Here is a 16,614-nt window from a genome sequence, read left to right as displayed (position 1 = left end):
GGAAGGCCACAGAGTCCCCCGTGTATCAAGGTCATAGATATTGTCTGTATCTTCATAGATGAAGAAACTAAAACTTGAGAATCTAATTCACTCAACTGGGGTCACACAGCTCTTGAGAGGTAAAGCTGCCTTTAGAACTTAGTAGTCTGAATGCTTATTTTGGATGTCTGTCATTGTGCTGGTAGGTCTCACTCTCTCTTCTCACTTCCACATCCCCCCATAATAAATATGAGAGCTTTGAACTCCTGAGATGAAAGTTTCTGGGATATGTGTATAATAAGTAGGGTATATGTCATTGGGTATGTGTTGGACAGACTTTCAGATATGAGACATTTATTGGGGGGCAAGGAGGTCACAACAGGGAGGCAGGTGAACAAATTGGAACTAAAAGGAAGGATTAATTTTTTTTTTTTTTACCAGAAAATTCCTGTGTATCTTAATTTTCCTACATCTGCCTCTGAATCTGGGATTTGTGGGTTTCATGTTTGTATCTCTCTGATTCTTTCTTGGGGTCATAGCTAATGTCTGTGTTTCACCTCTTCTTCCCTTTTTCAAATGAATAGAGGAAAGAGGAAACCTAATTGTCAGACCACAGAGGATTCAAAATGTCTTTGGAATCCCCTCACCGCAAAAGTCATACTCTCTGGGACTTTCTAGAGGAAAGGATCTGTTCTCTTTGGACTGATTTGTATCTGCCAGGGCCTCACTAGACTCAGGGGCAAGGTCAAGTGGCTATGGGAACTTTGGTTTTGGCTGGCTGGGGTTTCATCCATGCTGGTGAATTGAGCATCAGTCTGAGACCAGCACATGTTTGGCCCTGTGGCCTGTGGTGTGACCACAGAAGGTCACTTACAGACACTGTGGCAGGTGATTTAATAAGCATTTCCTGACTTGCATCACTGGAAACCTGACCCCATCCCTCCCCATCCAGGAAGGAGGTGGCCCGAAGAGGCTGTTCCCTAAATCTGACCTTATAGAAATGCAGGGACCTAGTAGGCCACTGTAAAGATTTTGGCTTTTCCTACCAATGAAACAGGCATCTCTCTGGCTGCTGTGTATACAATAGACATGAGAGGGACAGGGTAGAAGCAAGAAGGTCAGTATTATTTTATGAAAACCTTATGAAAGAGATCCTGTTGTCCCATTTTACAGAGGGAAAATCATATACCTAAAGTCACATGTCTTGTAAGTACTGGAGTCAGGATTCAAACCCAGGCTGTTGAATGTCAGGGTCTATACTCTTAACCACTGCTTCAGGCAGGTCTGTGCCCTGGGCACACTTTTGTAGGCTTTTCTCTTCCATCTTGCATTGCCTTATGGGTCTCTTTCTTTAGAAGTGCTTTGTGTGGAAAGCCCCTGGACAGGGAGTCACAGTTCCTGGGTTCAGGCCTGAGGCCTGTGCCTGTCTAGTATCTGACCTTTACCAAGCCATCACTCTGAGCTCGAGTTTCTTTATCTACAAAACAAAGACTGACAATAATAACGGTAAGAGCTAACTGTAGGGTACATGGATCCTTCCATTTAATCTAAATGACCAACCCTGCTTTAGACTGAGGCTAAGAGATATTAACTAACTTGAAAGTCATGGAATTTTGGAATTTGAACCCAGGTCTGCTGTGTTTGTCAGATATTTTGGGGGTTCCTCACACTGTGGGCTCCCAAAGTATCTTGAGACCCTTGGCTCTGCAAAGAAGCTTTTGAACTTGTGGGGTCTCATTTCATTCGTGCATTACTTTATATGTGCTCTCTCTTTATATATAATGTATATGTAGTAAAGCACTGAAATATATATATATGTATACACACACACACATATGTATAATACATTAGTCAGGATTCTTAGTTGCAAGTGACAGAAACCCCATTCAGCTGGCTTTAAGCCAAAAAAGGAATTTATTGGCTCATGTATTGGGAAGTCCAGTGACAAATGGCTTTAGGCCAGGCTAGGTCCAGGGGCTCCAATGATGTCTCTGTGTGTGTGTGTGTGTCTCCCTGTTTCTTCTTCTTCTTCTTCTTTTTTTTCTTAGATTTTATTTATTTTTTTATTTTAGAGGGAGATGTGTGTGCATTCGCAAGTGTGTGGAGGAACAGAGGAAGAGGGACAAGCAGACTCCATGCTGAGGGTACAGCCCGAGGTGGGGCTCGATCCCACAACCCCGAGATCGTGACCCTAACTGAAGCGAAGGGTTGGACGCATAACCAAATAGCCACCCAGGCACCCCCTCTCTGTGTCTTCTGTATCAGCCTTATGCTCAGGCAGTCTCTCTCATGTTGTGGCAAAGAGGTGCACTGGCCACCCCCGGCTGACATCTCCCAACTCAGCAAATCTGGCCAAAACAGAGCGACTTTTCCTTGGTAATTCCCACAGGAGTCCCACACAAACCATACGAAGGAAGAATGAGGGAGATCCAGATAGACCTATAAAGGAAAATGAAAATACTGGTAGTAAGAAAAGAGAGACGGATGCTGGACAGGCATCTTTTGTGGGGGGTCATAGAAGTAGTTTATGTCTGTCATTCCCAGACTGTGTCAAGGCACCCCCGAGGACCTGCATTAAGCTCCCAGGGACACCATGGGATGTTTTTAGTTTTCAAGGGAAACACAGTGACATCTGTCCTACAACGCTTAAACTGCTAACTTGGGGTAGTTCACGCTTACACGTTAGGTCACATTTTTCTGATGATGGCATATCTTTGTAAAGTTAGGTTTTTAGTCATCTGTGATTAAAATCAAGTACGGTGTATGGGGCGCCTGGGTGGCTCAGTGGGTTAAGCCTCTGCCTTTGGCTCAGGTCATGATCTTGGGTTCCTGGGATCGAGTCCCGCATCAGGCTCTCTGCTCAGCAGGGAGCCTGCTTTCCCCTTTCTGTCTCTGCCTACTTGTGATCTTTGTCAAATAAATAAATAAAATCTTAAAAAAAAATCAAGTACTGTGTGAAAATTCGTGTGAAAAAAGAAAGGAGGGGTGACAGAGTCCAATCTCATTCCACGGTCTGAGAATTTGTGCCAAGCCCAATAGCCTCACACATTCCATTAGTAAATAATTTTGGTTATTTCAGAGTGAAATAAAAATGTTTCTGTCCATTTCTGCGTATTTTTCTCCCCCACCCCCAAAGGCTACTAAGTTGTTAGGACATAAATACTTCTCAATCATTTGGCCTGGAGACTATGGGAAGTGTACTGAGACCCAAAGGGCATGGTGAACCAGCAGTTTGTGAACCTTTGTTGTATGTCCTGATTGTGGTGGCGTTTACACAATTGTATATATTTGCCAGATTTCCTTTAGTTGTACACCTGAAAATTGTTGGACTGGTATGTACATTATACATTAATAAAACTGATTTTATAAAAGTAAACCAGTATATGGCCTGTTACATAAAACTCATCTCAGGACCCCTTCACAGCTGAGGAAACTTCAAGGAACTTATATGACTTACCTAAGAAGCGACAACTCTGGGATGAAGAGTTAGGTTATCTTGCCTCCCAAATGTCTGACACCGCTGTCTAATACCTGCACTTACCGCTCCTGTAAGGCATCACCAATCAATCCTGGCCCATGACTCAGAGTTCTTTCCAATACAGAACTGATGTCATTTTGGTGAAGTCAACTTGCCGTCCTTAGTGGTGTTTTCATGGTGATGAGTCTTAGTGAAGTGTACTCAGCATCAAGAAATCTTCATTTGATCTTGATTCCTTGGAAGGAGAACTATATAAATGTAATCTCTCAAAAACTTCTGATGGGGCGCCTGGGTGGCCCAGTGGGTTAAGCTGCTGCCTTCTGCTCGGGTCACGATCTCAGGGTCCTGGGATCGAGTCCCATATCGGGCTCTCTGCTCAGCAGGGAGCCTGCTTCCCCCTCTCTCTCTCTGCCTGCCTCTCTACCTACTTGTGATCTCTCTATATCAAATAAATAAATAAAATCTTAAAAAAAAAAAAAACTTCTGATAGAAACACAGCTATCAGACACCACATTTTGCTGGTGGCCATGCCTCAGTTGCAACCTACCGGGTTGCCCACCAACTTTGCGATGCTTCTGGGCCGAACCCCTGTCTGAAAATGCTGTGAGATTCCATTGCTGACAATTCTTGCAGTAAATGTGGACTCAGGTTCTGGATCTTATGATGTAGCCAAGTTGTGTTAAGCAGGCATTTCCAGATTTCCACAGCCATGCTGAGACCTGGCGTCATTAACCTCCTCTTCCCACCGGGGCAGAGCTTGGGGCCTCAGAGAACAGGAGAGGCAGCAGATTGCCCAAGCCTCCAACAGAAACCTGCTTGTTTGTGTCTTCTGTGCGTGGTATAGAAGGATGGTAATTAGCTGTGTAGGAAAGGAGGTATCGGCATCCCAGCTCATAGAGCCAATGTTAGCGCTTCTCTCTCTCCCTCTCTTTTGATCCATCCTACATGTTTAGTTAGAAGTAATACAGATCTGGGGCACCTGGGTGGTTCAGTGGGTTAAAGCCTCTGCCTTCGGCTCAGGTCATGATCCCGGGGTCCTGGGATTGAGCCCCACATCGGGCTCTCTGCTCAGCGGGGAGCCTGCTTTCCCCTCTCTCTCTGCCTGCCTCTCTGCCTACTTGTGATCTCTGTCTGTGAAATAAATAAATAAAATCTTTAAAAAAAGAAAAAAAGAAGTAATACATATTTGCAAAGTTAAATATTCAAGTGGAGATGTTCAGGAATTTTCAGAACACTTGTTTTTAACAGCTAAATACTGGAAACCTAATGTTCTTCCAAATGGATAATTTCACCGAGCATTCTTAGAATGAGGTATGATGAGCAGAATGAGGAAACTAGAGCTACATGTGTCAACCTGGATAAATGTTTTTTAAAAGAAGAGCAACATTGAGTGGAAAGTTGCAGAGACATATACACAGTATGACATGTGTGATAAAGTTAAACACATTCTAACCGATACTATGTATTGCTTGCTGATACATGCTTATGGAGTACAAGGGACTGATATGGGCCAGATTCAGTATAGTGGAGATCAGGCAGGGCCCTGATGAGAAGCAAATGACTCTTCCAGAAGGATCTCACTCAAAGGAGTTTTCTTGTTTTTGTTTAATTTTAGATTTTTAAATTTATTTATTTGACAGAGAGCGAGCCAGCAAGAGAGGGAATACAAGCAGGGGGAGTGGGAGACAGAGAAGCAGGCTTCCCACCAAGCAGGGAGCCTGATGTGGGGCTTGATCCCAGGACTCTGGGATCATGACTTGAGCCGAAGGCAGATGCTTAACGACTGAGCCACCCAGGCACCCCTCAAAGGAGTTTAAAGGAGGGACTATTTACAGAAGTGTGGCAGTTTAAGGGTGAGGCCTCTAGAGCTGGGGCCAGTCCTGTTCCTAAACGGGCAGAGGGAGGGGGGCATCACCAGAGTTTGGCCAAAGCTTGTTGCTGGGGAAGGACAGCACTGCAATGGTTGAAGGCTGCAGCAAACCAGAGGAGGCAGGAGGAACAAATACCCCAGCTTCTGTCTTCCTGCTATGCATCCCGTGGGCCAATCTCAAGTGGGAAGCAGGGTAACGGCATCCAGGAGATGCTGTCCATAGGGGTCAGCCTCCTTGGGCAGAGGGAAAGAATTGATCTGGGGCAAACATGGGGACAGAAATAACCAGCAAATGGGTTCCCCTCTTTGGGGGCAGAGGATAGATACACCATCTCAAAAGAATACTTAGGGGGCCTTTAACTCTCTTTGTTAAACTGAGAGTGAGAATATGGGTGCTGATGTTTATTTTCTATCAATTTTATGATTTTCTTTTTTGTATGCCTGGAATATTTCACAATACAATGAGCAGGAGGCCAAAAAGTAACCAAACAGTACCAAAACGCTAATAAAGAAAAACAGCTCCGGGGTGCCTGGCTGGCTCAGTTGGAAGAGCCTGTGACTCTTGATCTTGGGTCACGAGTTCGAGCTCCATGTTGGGTGCAGGGATTACTTAAATAAATAAAACTGAAAGAAAAGGGGGCACCTGGGTGGCTCAGTGGGTTGAGCCTCTGCCTTCGGCTCGGGTCGTGATCTCGGGGTCCTGGCGTCGGGCCCTGCGTTGGGCTCTCGGCTCAGTGGGGAGCCTGCTTCCTCCCCTCTCTCTCTCTGCCTGCTTCTCTGCCTACTTGTGATCTCTCTCTCTCTCTCTTTGTCAAACAAATAAATAAAATATTAAAATAAAAACTAAAAGAAAAGAAAAAAGAAAGGCAGTTCTATAGGTTCAACGTCATTTACATGTGATTATGACCATGTAGATATTATTTACTGCAGAGTCGAGTAGTGAACCATGCTTTTTTTCTCTTTTGGAGATTTTAACTAAATTTATATAGTTAGCATTTAATTCTTTACTGGCAGTGCTTATAATTATCCTTTTTTTTTTTTTAATTGCTTAAAGCTCCTTCCTTAGATATTCTGTCAAGTGTGTTTCTTTTCTTTGGCCTTGAACTAGACAAGTTAGGGGCTGGGGGCTTTGCTTTGTGCTCTCGAATGGAGTTTTTTCTTTCTTTCTTTTGCAGCTGCTTGTCTACTTTGGTGCCCCCAGCACTGGGGGTTATTTTTAGAGGTAGCAACTTGATGTGGGAGTCAATCACATTTAATAAGCTGGTACTCCCTGCACCGTGTGCAGAGAGCGGACTCCCAATGTTTGGTGTTTCCCGTGTTCCAATCCACTGCTGCCAAGTTTAGAAATTAAAATAGTGGTTTGGCAGTTTGTCATTTTCTTTAAAAGTTCAATGTACATTTACCATATGAACAGCAATTCCATTCCTAGGTATCTACCCAAGAGAAATGAAAATATGTCTACAACAAAGATTTGTACATATTCATGGAAGTATTATTTATAATAGCCAAAAAGTGGAAATAATTGGAATGCCCGATAACAGGTGAATGTATTAACGAAGTGTGATGCATCTATACTAAATTTTTATTGTTAAGTAGCCATAAGAACATAGTAATACATGCTTCCCCCCTACTATCCGAAAGTACCACCTTCCAGGGAAACCTTTCATAAGCCAGAATGGCGTAAAGCAAAGAGTATCCCCTGCTTCCCGAAAGTTCGAGTTACACCACTGCTTTTTTGAAAGACCTCCATTAATACCTGTTTTTGCTAACCAAAAGAGATCCAAGGAGGATTCTCACTTCTATAAAAAAAAGCCATTGATCTACTAATGGCGGTCTTTCGTAAAAGCAAAATGGCATCACGTAAACTTTCAGAAAGCGGGAACACTTGTGTATGCTACAACATGAATAAACCTCAGAAACAGGAGTGTTTTTGCTGAGTGAAAGAAGCCAGACCCCACACACAAACTGTGTGACTCCATTTATGTGAACTATTCAGAAAAGACAAATCTGTAGAGACAGAAGGTAGGGTAGGGGTTGCCAGGGGCCAGAGGGAGAGGAGCAGAGGGAGGAGGGAGCGCTGTCATGGACGCGAGGGATCTCACTGGGTGGTGTAATGTCCTAAAATGATGTGGTAATAGTTGCATAACTTGGCAGATATATAAGCATCACTGAATTGTACACATAAAATTAGTGAATTAGGGGCACCTGGGTGACTCAGTGTTAAAGCCGCTGCCTTCGGCTCAGGTCATGATCTCGGGGTCCTGGGATCGAGCCACGCTTCCGGGCTCTCTGCTCAGCAGGGAGCCTGCTTCCCCCTCTCTCTCTGCCTGCCTGTCTGCCTACTTGTGATCCCTGTCTGTCAAATAAATAAATAAAATCTTTTTAAGAAAATGAGTGAATTACACAGAAAATATATGTGAATTACACCTCAAAATTGTTAAAAAATGATGGCTAAGGTTTTTGGTTTGTAGAAAAAACACCCAGTTTGATTGTTCAAAGATCTACATTTTTAGGTGTCTGCTTAGTTACTGGCTTGGTGAAGGATTCGTTTGACGAGGCTCCAAGTCCTTGTTTTTGGTGTCTTTAGGATGATAGCACCCAGGGCCAGAGTTTGGTAATAATGAGTCCAAGATTTGTGGCTTCTCTTCTTATTTTGTGTGGCTAACTTTGCCTAGAAGGAGAACTCTGAGCTTTGGCATTTTAATCTAGATTCTGACACTTGCCTTTGAAATAAAGACATTCAATCCAAACTGGCAAAACCAATCAGAATAAAACAGCATTGCTTTATTGATGTAGTTGGGAAGTCAGAGGCGCACCAGCTGCAGGTACGAGTTGATCCAGGGGCTCAAATGGAGCCACCTGGGCTCAGCCTTCATCTGCCCCTCTGCCCCGTTTTCCCGTCATTTGGATTCATGTTCAAGCAAGACAGCTCCATTAGCTCTGGGCTCACACAAGCTCTTCCTCCTTCAGACTAGTGGAAAAAGAACCGCTTTTTTTAAGCAGTTCTGGTAGAAGCTACCCCCACCCCCACCCCAGCTAAGATTTGTGGGTTTTGAATGCCTGTCCCTGAATCAGCCAATTGGGTCCTGAGGCTGATATTCTGATTGGCCAGGCCCAGATCACATGCCCTGGAACCTGGGGCAAGTTCAACCCCATTCCTAGCCAGATTTCAATAACTGAACATGGGGAGGGCTGGGTTTCCAAAGAAACTGTGGAGACATTAACCAGAAGGGGAATAGCTGCCTAGCTGGCAGAAACAATAGAAGGCTTCCATATGGTGACCAATTCCATTTGAGGCTACAGGTTCAAGGCCGACTGGATGAAAGCCAGGGCTAGATTGCTGCGGTGTGGCTCTTCCTGCTCCTGGAAGAAGCATTTCAAAACACAGGTTTGAGGGTCTTCTGGAGACACGCTCATGTGCAGAGGATAGCCGGGGATTCCGAGGGCGGGCAAGAATTGTATTCCCCACCCCACGGACAGTGCATTAAGAGACAGCAGTTGAGGAGGACTGGGTGGCTTAGTTGTTCAGAGTCTGCCTTTGGCTCGGGTCATGATCCTGGCGTCCTGAGATGGAGCCCTGCATTGGAGACTCTCTGCTCTGTGGGAAGCCTGCTTCTCCCTCTCCCACTCCCCCTGCTTGTGTTCCCTCTCTCGCTGTGTGTCTGTCAAATAAATAAATAAATCTTTAAAAAAAAGAGAGAGAGAGAGAGAGCTGTTGTAAAATGGTGCAGTTGCTGTGGAAAATGGTATGGTGGTTCCTAAAAAAAATATTAAATGTGGAATTACTATTTGATGTAGCAATCCACTTCTGGTTTTATACCCAAGAGAACTGAGAGCAGGGACTCCAAACAGATACTTATACACCCAAATGTTAATACTAACATTATTCACAACAGCCGAGATACGGAAGCAGCCCAAATGTCCATCAAATGATGAATGGATAAAGAAGGTGGGGTATGTATGTATGTGTATGTGTGTGTGTGTGTGTATAATGGAATATGATTCAGTCATAAAAGAGAATGAAATCTTGGCATTTGGAGCAACGTAGATGGAGCTAGAGGGTATTATGCTAAGCGAAATAAGTCAGAGAAAGACAAATACCATGTGATTTCACTCATATGTGGAATTTAAGAAACAAAACAAGCAAAGGGGAAAAAAGAGGCAAATCAAGAAACAAACTTAATTATAGAGAACAAACTGATCGTTACCAGAGGAGAAGGGAGTGGGGAGATGGGTTAAATAGGTGATGGCAATTGAGGAGGGCACTTGTGATGAGCTTCGGGTGATGTATGGAAGGGTTGAATCACTATATTGTACACCTGAAACTAATATAACATTGTATGTTAACTGATTGGAATTAAAAAAAAAAATGTGGTCACTTATCTCCCCTCACTCCCCCCAAAAGCTCTCTGCATTTTCCCCAAAATATGTATTTTTAAAAAATTTTATTTTTATTTTTTCTTTATTTTATTTTATTATTTATTTATTAACATATAATGTATTATTAGCCCCAGGGGTACAGGTCTGTGAATCATCAGGCTTACACACTTCACAGCACTCACCATAGCACATTCCCTCCCCAGTGTCCATAACCCAACCACCCACTCCCTACTCCCCACCTCCTGCAGCCCTCAGTTTGTTTTGTGAGACTAAGAGTCTCCTATGCTTTGTCTCCCTCCCGATCCCATCTTGTTTCATTTTTCTCCCTCCCGACCCCCCACAACTCCACCACCCTGCCTCTCAAATTCCTCATATCAGAGAGATCCTATGATAATTGTCTTTCTCTGATTGACTTATTTCGCTTAGCATAATACCCTCTAGTTCCACCCACCCAAAATATTTCTGAGAAGTCAGACATAGATTATGAAGAACTAGAAGGGTTCACATGTTGTATGATTCAATTAAACTATATTCTCTTCTGTTGGGTTTAAAAAAAAAAAAAACATTATCTATGGTTCTACGTATATGGAGTATCTGGAGGGTCAAATTCAGAGACAAAGTAGGATGGTGGTTTCCAGGGGCTGGGGAAATAGAAAATGGAGTTATTATTTAATGGATTTGGAGTTTCAGTTGCGATGATGAACAAGTTCTAGAGATGGATGGTGGCGATGGTTTCACAGTGATGTGAACACATCTAATACCACCTAATTGTACACTTAAAATTATTATTATTTTTAAAGATTTTGTTTATTTGAGAGAGATGGAGAGAAAGAGAGAGACCATGAGTGGGAGGGGCAGAGGAAGAAGCAGATTCACTGCTGAACAGGGACCCCTATTTGGGGCTTGATCCCAGGACCCTGAGATCATGACCAGAGCCAAAGGCAGCCGCTTAACTGACTGAGCCACCCAGGTGCCCCTACACTTAAAATTATTAACATGCTGGGGCATCTGGGTGGCTCAGTGGATTAAGCCTCTGTCTTCGGCTCAGTCATGATCTCAGGGTCCTGGGATCGAGCCCCACATTGGGCTCTCTACTGAGCAGGGAGCCTGTTTCCCCTTCTTTCTCTGCCTGCCTCTCTGCCTACTTGTGGTCTCTGTCTGTCAAATAAATAAATAAAATATTTTTTAAAATTATTAAGATGCTAATATTATATGTATTTTATTAAAATCAGAAAAAATTTAGAAATTTTAAATTATTAAAACGGTAAATTTCATATGTATTTTACCACAGTTAAAGAGTGAGAATAGGAAGCAGCTGTCTGAAGAAAAGTTAGGATCCAAGAAATAATTGATAACCTTTCCTACTGCTTGTGGGACTGGTACGAGATGGAATCCACAGAGTCTGGGTGTGGGCAAGGAATGCCCCGGGAGTGGAGAGTATGTTACGTTGAGGGCCCTGTTTCTGACTCCCCCAACCCAACCCCACATTGTCCTCCTCCTAACTGACAAATCTTGAGTCTGGAACTGAAGACAAGATTGGTCCCAGATGTATGGTCTCCAATACAGGATCTCCCCTGGGGAGTGGCTCTAGCTAATGGCAGAGAGAAAGAACCAAAGGGGATCAGGAGTGACTCCATATGCAGGGGACAAAATAGTGGCAAGGCTCATGGACTTCCTATCCCCACCCAGTCTGATGCCTTAGGATTGAGCAGAAAGTATCACCAGCAGATTAGAGAAGTGCCTGTAGAAAAGTTGATGTCACTTAGTGCTGGTGAGGTGTTGACAATTGTCATAAGCTGTGGGTAGGAGTGTAAATTGGTACAGCCACTCTGTGGGCAGTTTGCCAAGATCTATTAAAACTAAAAACAAGGCTGTACACTCTGACCCAGTGATCCTTCTTCTCTTCCCTAGAGAGATGCTTGTGTGTGTGCCCAGGGAGGCAGTGCAAGGCTATTAGTCAATGTTGCATTGTTGGTTACAGGCAGAGACTGGAAACAACCTAAATAAATGTTTCAGCATTAGAACGGCTCCGCAAACGGTAGTATGTTCATAGCATGAAATATTGCCTAGCACTAAAAAGATTGAAGTACATCTCTACATTCTCATGTTGGTAGATCTTCAGGACATATTGTTGAACGATAAAAAGAAACATGTGGAATCATGTCCATATTCTGATATTGTTTATATATATTTATATTTTTAAAGATTTTATTTATTTATTTGACAGAGAAACAGCGAGAGAGGGAACACAAGTGGGGGTGGGGAGAGGGAGAAGCAGGCTTCCCACTGAGCAGGGAGCCCGATGCGGGGCTCGATCCCAGGACCCTGGGACTATGACCTGAACTGAAGGCAGATGCTTAACGACCGAGCTACCCAGGTGCCCCTGATACTGTATGTATGTATGTGTGTGTGTGTGTGTGTGTATATATATATATATATTTTTTAAGATTGTATTTATTTATTTGACAGAGATCACAAGTATGCAGAGAGGCAGGCAGAGAGAGAGAGAGGAAGGGAAGCAGGCTCCCCAACTGAGCAGAGAGTCAGATGCGGGGCTCAATCCCAGGACCCTGGGATCATGATCTGAGCCAAAGGCAGAGGCTTCAACCCACTGAGCCATCCAGGTGCCCCCCGTTAATATATTTTTAAAAATCAAAAGTATGGGGCACCTGGGTGGCTCAGTGGGTTAAGCCTCTGCCTTCAGCTCAGGTCATGATCTCAGGGTTCTGGGATCGAGTCCCACATCGGGCTCTCTGCTCAGCGGGAGCCTGCTTCCTCCTCTCTCTCTCTCTCTGCCTGCCTCTCTACCTATTTGTGATCTCTGTCTGTCAAATAAATAAAATTTAAAAAAAAATCAAAAGTATGTGCTAAGATATAAGCTAAGCTGCTATAACAAAGATATCCCCAAATTAAAAAAAAAAAAAAGGCTTAAATGAGATAGCATCTTCCTCATGTAACAGTCCAAAGGGAGGTGTGGTCCAGGGTAAATGATTTTCAGTTATGTGTGTTCATATGTATGAAACAACAATGATTACATTTTGCTCATGGAGTCTCTGGGTCGGGAGTTTAGACAGGGCATGAGGAGAATGTCTTGACTATGCTCTGTGATGTCGGAGATCTTAGCTGGGAAGACTGAATGGACGGGAGTAGCTTACTTGGCTGTGGCTGGAATCATCTGGTGGTTCTTTACCCACACACCTAGATGTCTGATCTGCAATGACGAGAATGTTCATATCATTTGGGACTGTTGGTCAGAGTGCCTACGTGTGACTTCTCTGTGTGGCTAGGATTTCCATACAACATGGTGGCCTCAGGGTAGTTGGACTGTTTGCTCTAAAGGTAGTGTTCCAGCAATAAGGCAGAAGCCACATGGGCTTCACGACTTTTTTTCTCAGAGCCTGTAGTGTTGCTCTTGCCATATTTTATTGGTCACACCAGCCACAAGCCTGTCTCTATTTAAGAGGAGGGAACAGAGATCCCACCTCTACGAGAGGCCTGCTAAAGGATGGTCGATCATGTTTTAACACCGTCACAGGCGCAAAGCTCGGTCACATGAGCTTGGCTTGGCTGAGGAAGGGACAGTGGGCTTTGCCATTGACATTACGAGGCTTCCATCTCTGGTTTCAAGGTAACTAACTGCACCTGTTGTCGCCCTATCCCTAGGGAAAGGGACAGCGGAGGACCAGCAGCTCCTTATAAAGGTGTGGTTCAGACATTACACACGTCACACCTACCTACCTCCCTGTGGCTAGCTCATCATCCTGCTGCTACACGTAGCTGCAGGAGAGGCTGAGAAATGTCTGTTACTGGACAGCCATGTGCCCAGCTACTACTCAGTGGGGTCCTGTTACTAAAGGAAGTAATAAGCATTAGGAACAATTTGGTTTTGCAACAGTGTGCATCTCTCATATGTATGTATATATATTTATGTGCATATATATAGGAATAGGTCTATATAGAACGTAGAAATGCCAGGCTACAGTCTGGAAGAATACATAGACAGAAGAAAGTGGTACCAGTAGTTACCTCTGGAGAAAGGGGGGAAGACGGAATGTGGGATATTCATAGCCGACTGTAGGCATAGCGGTAGTGTTTTAATTTTTAACAAGGATAATGTCTTCATGTTTTACTTAAGAAATTAAATATTAATTTAAACCCAGGAGAGCCTGGTGAGCATCTGGCTGCCTGATGTTGCAGTCTTGGTCTTATCTTTCCGTGGTGGGAACCCCACCCCACAGAGTGCCGGGAGTTAGCGGAGCCCTTTATCTTCCAGGAGCCTCAGCTGCTGTTGCGGAGGACTCCGGAGTCAGAGGCCCCACCTTCTCAAGGCCTCATACTTGGGATCTCTCTGCCCCCATCCTTCCTGTCCCTTTCTGGAGGGTTTCCTTTATTTATTTATTTATTTATTTATTTATTTATTTATTTATTCATATTCATTCATTCATTCATTCCTGTCCCTTTCTGGAGGGTTTCCTTTATTACTAGCAGATTAGTTGAGCGTAGAGGGCCCCAGAATTCAAAAGGGAGTAAATCACAGCCTCCCACTCTCCAGAGTGCTTGTTAATTACAGATAGGAAGCTGGTCACTGTGAATGGAGAACGCAGTGGGCAGCATGCAATCAAAGTTAGCATCACAGACACTGTCCCTCCTGATAGGAGAAACGGAGGGCACAGCATCACTTTAATGGTATTTCTGTCCCAAAAGCATAACCAAAATTGGCTCACAAGGAAATATCTGACAAATCCAAATGGAGGGACATTCTTCCGAACAACTGGACTGAACCCTTTAAAAATGTCCATGTCATGGGGTGCCTGGGTTAAGCCAAAGGGTTAAGCCTCTGCCTTCGGCTCAGGTTATGGTCTCAGGGTCCTGGGATCAAGCCCCGAATCGGGCTCCCTGCTTGGCAGGGAGTCTGCTTCCTCCACTCTCTCTCTCTCTCTCTGCCTGCCTCTCTGCCTACTTGTGATCTCTCTCTCTGTGTCAAGTTAAAAAAAAAAAAAGTCCATGTCATGAAAGACAAAGTTGAGGGGTGCCTGGGTGGCTCAGTCATTAAGTGTCTGCTTTCAGCTCAGGTCATGATCCCAGGATTCTGGGATTGAGCCCCGCATCAGGTTCCCTGCTCAGCGGGAAGCCTGCTTCTCCCTCTCCTTCTCCCCCTGCTTGTGTTCCCTCTCTTGCTGTGTCTGTCTCTGTCAAATAAATAACTAAAATCTTAAAAAAAAAAAAAAAAAGCAAAGTTGAGGAACTATTAAAGGAACCGAAAGAGATGCGATGATTTGATCATTGTACTATGGATATATGAGAGAATGTTGAGGGTTTTGTTTTTGTTTTTGTCAAGATTTTATTTAATATGAGAGAGAGAGAGAGTGAGCAGGAGTGGATAGAGCATCAGAGGGAGAGGGAGCGGCTGGGAGCCCAACTGGTAGCTCATTCCCAGGACCCCAGGATCATGACCTGAGCCTAAGGCAGATGCGTCACCAACGGAGCCACCCAGGAACCCCGAGAATGCCACATTCTTAGGAAATGGGTGCTGTGAAGTGTTTAAGAGTAAAGAAGCATGTTGTCTACGACCAACGGTTTAGGAAGGAGTAGGCAAACTTTTTTTTTGGCAGAAAGGCTAGGTAATGAGGATCCTAGATTTTGGCGGGCCATATGGTCTATGTCACAGCTACTCGCTGAGCTGCATATCCTCGGCCATACGCAGACGAGCGGGTGTGGCTGTGCTCCAATGAAGTTTATTTACGGATTCCGAAATTTCAACTTCGTGGACTTCTCATGCGTCCTGAAATATTCTTTTGATTTTTTTCCCCCCAACCAGGCAAAAACCATTCCTAGCTTACTGCATGCAAAGTCTGGTGGCTGGAGATCTGGCCTGTGGATTGTAGTTCACTGTTGCCTGATATAGACCAAGAAAACACACACACACGATAAAGCAAGTATGTATGGCCTAACGCCAACAGTTCGTGAATCCGGGTGAAGGGTAGGGGGGAGGTTCTTTGTATTCCTACAATTCTTTAGCAAGAATTTGAATTCGAATTCTTTAGCAAGAAGGTTGAAAGTATTTAAAAAGAGAAAGTCAGGGGTGCCTGGGTGGCTCAGTGGGGTGAAGCCTCTTCCTTCAGCTCAGGTCATGATCTCGGGGTCCTAGGATCGAGCCCCGCGTTGGGCCCTCTGCTCAGTGGGGAGCCTGCTTCCTCCTGTCTCTCTCTGCCTGCCTCTCTGCCTACTTGTGATCTGTCTGTCAAATAAATAAAAATCTTTAAAATAAATAAATAAATAAAAAGAGAAAGTTATGTAAAAGACATGATTTTCCTCTCCGGGGACCCAGGAAGGAGAGACTGAGGGTGCTGTGTGAATTCAGGGGACAGGCTCTCTCACATCGGGTTCAGGGGAGACTTGCTCACAGTGTTCTTTGATGTTGCTCCTAATTGTTACGTGTTCACTTCATTGCCTTCATTTTTTATTTTCTGTCTTGACTGTCCTATCTAGAGACCCCGCTTGGCAGGTATCTGGAGACCCCGTTTAGGCTCTGGCCTCATCCTTTGACTACCCCCTTTTTCTCTCCCTTGGTAAATACATTTCTCCCCACCCAAGAAAACAGACACTTTAAATATGTTCCTTGGGTTATTGTTTTTAATTTCATGGTCCCTGTCCCTCATATTGTTTCCTCCAAATTGTTGGTGCTTGTCTTAGATTATCAGAACACTGGGGGGAAGGGCTTGTTTCTGAGCATATGGCGGAATGTTGGGGGAGTTGTGCTGGGGCAGCAAGATTGAGAAGTTAATGTGTTCATTCCCCTTGCCTTGAGGTGAAGTCTCTTGTATTTCCCCAGGCCTTGCGGTCCTGAGTGGTTATTTCCTGAGCCTGGGGTAGGGAGGGCTGGCTCTAAGGGAAGAGGTGTGTCCTT

At 44.3% G+C, this 16,614-nt stretch overlaps 1 protein-coding gene across 1 annotated transcript in view; it reads left to right on the top strand.

Annotated features, from left to right (window-relative positions):
* The window catches only part of TMEM120B (transmembrane protein 120B), a 42,895-nt gene that overhangs the window by 2,035 nt on the left and 24,246 nt on the right, over window positions 1-16,614 (top strand). The window lies entirely within an intron of this gene.

Source organism: Mustela nigripes, chromosome 8 (genome assembly GCF_022355385.1).
Source record: "Mustela nigripes isolate SB6536 chromosome 8, MUSNIG.SB6536, whole genome shotgun sequence".
Classification (NCBI taxonomy): domain Eukaryota; kingdom Metazoa; phylum Chordata; class Mammalia; order Carnivora; family Mustelidae; genus Mustela; species Mustela nigripes.
This window is presented reverse-complemented; position numbering and strand designations above follow the sequence as displayed.